This window comes from Cydia fagiglandana, chromosome 2 (assembly GCF_963556715.1).
Source record: "Cydia fagiglandana chromosome 2, ilCydFagi1.1, whole genome shotgun sequence".
NCBI lineage: Eukaryota > Metazoa > Arthropoda > Insecta > Lepidoptera > Tortricidae > Cydia > Cydia fagiglandana.
The window spans coordinates 23353677-23359331 of record NC_085933.1 but is presented as its reverse complement, the minus strand read 5'-3'; positions in this window follow the sequence as shown (position 1 = coordinate 23359331).

Sequence of the window (5655 nt, the reverse complement as noted above, 5' to 3'; positions counted from 1 at the left end):
CTTGCGTGCATTTGTAAACTAAATTTTATTTTTAGTTGAGTTCCTTCAAAGCTGGAAAGAATTTAAACTTGCTGGTATAGTTATCATTGGTGTAATGTTAATACCTATAAGTATAATATAAGCGTCTTGCGACTCAAAGTGAGTTTCAGATTATATTTAGGCGTTTTAACACTAAAGAGCTGGGACCTTTTGACTAAAGAGCTGTCGCCTTTATAGAGCACAACGAAAAGATGTTGTATCGAGTCTCAGAAATATCTACACTGCAATAAATGATGCTATGCTGAATTGAGATATAATATGTAAGTGAGTTTTGCTGGAACGTAACTAACAAATAGCCCTTTATAGACTGAAGATAGTGAAGATGCTTATTATTAATCAATGCAGAATCTGTGGAAAAGCATAGCTCAAAGAACATTTAATTGTTGTCCATTTAAATGAGTATTAAATTAATGTTAATTACAACATTCTCATAATAGTGATCAATAGTGACGCACAAACGATGTGATCAAAGATTATCAAACGATAATAAGGGGTACTTATATTGATCGAAACATATTTCGATTTTCCTTAATCGTTAAATTATCGTAAATTCGAAATTATCCTGTTATTCCTTATAAAAATTTCCATACTACGGAATCTTAAATATAATAAAAAATATTAATTCTTTTAGATATACGACTCTTAGGGCCAATTTATTTAAAATTAAATGCTTGATGTAGCTAGTAAGTAATTACGATAATAATTATGGGTGTTGGAAAATACTCTGGAAGGTATAGAATTGGAAGAAAATGATTTTCCTTAAATATTTTTTATGAATCTTTATAAAAGTTTGTCGTGAAAGAAACAATATATTTTGTAAGGCAACGAAGAGACTTACCAACAAACATTCCCTGAGACTGAGATACGAATAGAAGAGGCTTATAACTAATAACAACTAAATAAAATGTAAAACTGCGTTCGCGTTCAGAAAATTAACGTAAACTTTATTAAAGATTTGGGTTAAAAGTATTTCTATAGTTCGTTTTTTTTAGCATGAGAAAGAACTTGCAAGAAGGTAAGCGATCTTGACATGTCTTTTAATTGAAAAACGCTTTATAAAAATATAAAACTATTACTTATGAAAGCAGAAGAATATAAATGATCGTATTAGATTCATAATTGTTACATATTTGCCGTAACTTATTTTTAAAATGTGTTTTTCAATTAAAAGACACATCAAGATTGTTTACCTAATTTCTAATGCTAAAAAAACGAAGTATAGTACTTATAAATAAAATTTCACCGTCGCACAACGCTATTATAAGAAAAAGGAATTGTTATAATAAGTTTGGTCTAAAAAATAAAAAAATATATGTACAGATATAGTTCATAATCATTTTCCTTCGTATTTTCAGCAACGTACGAACGTATCTTCCTATTTCAGTCGGTCTCAGTACAAAAAGTACTGAGGTTGACTTAAGTAGCATGATAAATACGAACGTTTCCGAGAAAATACGAAGGAAAATAATTATGCACTACATTTGTAAATATTTAGTTTAAAACGGAGTTATGTCAATATAATCGGTTGTGCAGTTTAAAAAGTTTTAATATATGTATAGAAGATTGGACTGAAAAGTTAAAGTAGTGACTATTATCATATAATGACAACGATTCGAAACTATGAGTTTGTATAAATGCCCTGCGTGTAACGTAACATGTGAAATGTTTTTTTTTAACCAGTCCGATTCTCGTTGTTGGGCGCCATTGTACAGTCTGACAAAAAAGAGTAGAAAAAAGTGGCAACACTGTAGTGACGTCCCTACAGTATTGCCACTTTTTAATTTCTTCTCTTATCAGACTATAAATTACACTTTGTATTAAATCCCATTATTTCCTCGACGCGAACGCAGGCATATAGTATTAAGAACAAACTATAGCGAAACCTCTATGATATGATTTCTAATTGCATCGTATCGTATAGTGAGCGAACATCATTCCCGTCTCTTAGTTTTATCACCCTTCACGCTTTGCTCTGTCCTGGTAGTAAAAGCTGGTCAAGGTTTTCAAGATTTTATAAACCAATATACATAAGTTAATAACTAGTAACATATAACATTTAAAACTTTCGCGTTTTGAACGCATATTAAATCACATTTAATCAACACGTCGGTAAATAAAGATAACAAAATAAATTCGCGATAGACCTGATTGTAAATGTGATGAACTAATTGTTACTTAGTAAGTAAATGTGATGAACTAAAAATAAATTGCTAAAGTTTCATTAAAAACTACATTCAAAAATGTTAAATGACATTATAGGGGACCATCCTTGACGAAAAATGAAATAATTTGGAAAATTGCTTAACCAATATCACTGGAGATACGCGGAAATACCCAAAAATGACAAACTAACAAAATGTTTAGGTTTGTTAACTATATACGTGCTTGCCGTAATATATCCAATATGATCCATCACTTTCCATTTTAAATGTATTATAAGACACATTTATTTATGTATAATTTCTGACTGAATTGCAGAAAAACTTACCAGGACAGAATTATGGCAAATTTTATTACCATCAAGACTTAAAATTAAAGAAAGGCTGTGAACACAACTGATCAGGTTTAGCAATGCGATGGCATCATTTAAGGAGCAACCTAATTATACACTCGTTAAATTGTATTTCTTTACTATACTGGGTCAAGCAAATCTTGTCAGTAGCAAACGGCGGCAAATTTGTAAAATCGCGGGTTAGCAACACTGTTCGAATAATTCGAAAATCGCGTGTCATCTGTGTTTTATCTGTGGAATGTGGATCGTGAATGACAGCCATCGTCTTGTTTGTTTACAAATGGTTTACAATGTTTACATTCTGAATCGATTCTATTTCAAGAGATATTTCTGCTGTGTCACCATTAAATACCAATATATTAAACAAGACTGTGCTTAATTAAAGCTAAGGTGCCTACAATGCCTACAGTGCCGACTGAGAAATCTAATAAAATATGAAAATCCAGTATGACATCTACCTGCTGAAGCAATGATTTTATTCATACATTCTTGTTTAACGGCATAGTTCACTTACAATTTTATTTTGAGATCTTCAAATTAGTTAATAATTTTTATCAACATCACACACCGCTTTTAAATTGTCCGTCCATAAGTATTAATAACAATTTCAAACATTTTCAATAGAGAATCCGCGAGTGACAATTTGAATTGACGTACGTGACAAGGCGCGCTCAGCGGAAAAAAAAGTTTTGGTTCGATGTACATTGTACATTGCTGCTTTTCTTAGCGCAATACTACTCTTTGAGTGTTGCCCTACTTTAGTTTGCCTTACATTGCTACTGACAAGATTTGCTTGACGCACTTTATATTGGCACATACTTTGACTTGAATGTCATGTTAAAAACAAAAGATTAAATGTCCATAAGTAATTACTTAATTTTTAATGATTGGTCGTGTTGTAGATGACATTATTAGTAATTAATCTGGAACGTAGAGCGCCGACAAGCAATGGAATTTTAAAGTATGAAAATTGAATCTCGGGTAACGTTTAATTTTTAACAATTACAAATTGTAAAGAAGGTGAACTCGAGTGTAACGCTACGTCTAACGCTACGTCTTACGTAGGCGAACAACGCGCGAACGCGGCGCGGCGCGGCGCGGCGAAATCAATCCTTTGATGCCCATAGAAGTGTCCTACGTAAGCGATCTCGTTGCGAACGCGGTGCGGCGCGATTTGCACGCGAATGTCAGGCGGCGCGGCGCGGCGCGGCGCGGAGGCGGCCGCTTTCGCCGCGCCGCGCCGCGCCGCGTTCGCGCGTTGTTCGCCTACGTAAGACGTAGCGTTACGTAGGCGAACAACGCGCGAACGCGGCGCGGCGCGGCGCGGCGAAAGCGGCCGCCGCCGCGCCGCGCCGCGCCGCGCCGCCTGACATTCGCGTGCAAATCGCGCCGCACCGCGTTCGCAACGAGATCGCTTACGTAGGACACTTCTATGGGCATCAAAGGATTGATTTCGCCGCGCCGCGCCGCGCCGCGTTCGCGCGTTGTTCGCCTACGTAAGACGTAGCGTAAGAGAATAAAGCATTAAAAATGCACTGGTGGTCAATAGTAATTAATTAATTAATATATCGAACAGGGGCCCGTTTCTCAAAAGCTTGTAACTTGTAATACAAGCGGATGTCACTTTTTGAAAGCTTTTGTTAGAGGGACTTCCACTTGTATTACAAGTTACACGTTTTTGAGAAACGGGTCCCAGATATCTTGAATACGAAGCATATCTACTTACCTACTATATTTGTTTTAATTTTTTATATTAAATACATATTTCCTTTTTATCGCATTGCTATACCTGACTGCCTAATGTAAAATCAACGTACTTATCCATCTTATAGTGATAGTGGGAATGTGACGAGTTAGAGGGAGAGGCGAAATAATGTTGTTATTGTCGACACTTTCGTGTTTGCGACAACCCTTGAGTTCGTTTGAGCCAAGCGGGTTTTATATTTTTTGAGAGTTTATTTTGTTTGAAAGATCTTAAAAATATGTATATTGTTTTCAAATGTTCAGAGTTTTAAATGTGTCAAAATTTGTTGTTTTAAATGTGACGTATTCATGATTATTTTATCATTATTGATAGTTTAGATCTTTAGTATCGATAAATGAAAATGCTGGATTGCGCTTTTACCAGGTGATGAAATTAAAGCTTTATTTATATTTCAATTGGTTTATATACTTTGCACACAATATCCAACAATTACAAAAGCTAAGTCATAGAATTACTCATGTATAGCAATAGACATACGTGTATCTAGTCACCTAATGCCAACTATCAAAATATGTGAGGTTGTCTCCATCTACTCGTACATAAAGCTTGTATAATATAAACCAAACCAAACTATTCCCTATATGTGAATATTATCTATATGAGACCAAATAAAACATCTTTTGCGCAATTCAGTGTTTCTCACTCCGTGTACTAGAATCAGTATATGTCCTATATGTATAACGTATAAGTGTAACATATATACAAGTATCTCGTGACGCAGAGTTTCTCACCATGTACAATCCTTGCCTTTGTAATGTTCTTAAGTAAGGCAGCTATGTTAAAAACAGTTTTTCACGAAATTTGTATATAGGTAGGATCTTTGTAAATTAAATATCATTGCTTTTAGATACATTTTAGAAAAAATCTATGTCGTGTAGCGTGTAGCTAACATTTATTTAAGCCCTCGCACATTTTATAGTACGAAATGATACATTTCATTTTTACATACCCAAATATACCTACGAAAAAATCGATTGACAACCTACAATATGTATATTTGGTACTAGTACAGTCAGCAGCAGAAGTTGCTAAGCGGGCCAGGTGTTCAATATGATCTTGACGCGACTTTATTGTTAAGATAATAAGAGCGTGTCAAGGTAATTTTGAACACCTCGCCCGCTTAGCAACTTTTGCTGCTGACTTATTCAGTACAAATATGCTTGTGCCACACAGTGGCGCACCCTGGTGGAATCCCGCCTTTCTTAATTATCAGATCAGTCTATGGGCCTACGCATATTTTGAATATCGGCATCTTTTTCCTTCTAACTAATATTGAGTAGTATTAAATGATAATTAGCTTCACGATATAGAACTAGCATCTCAGTTTCATAGCTAAACT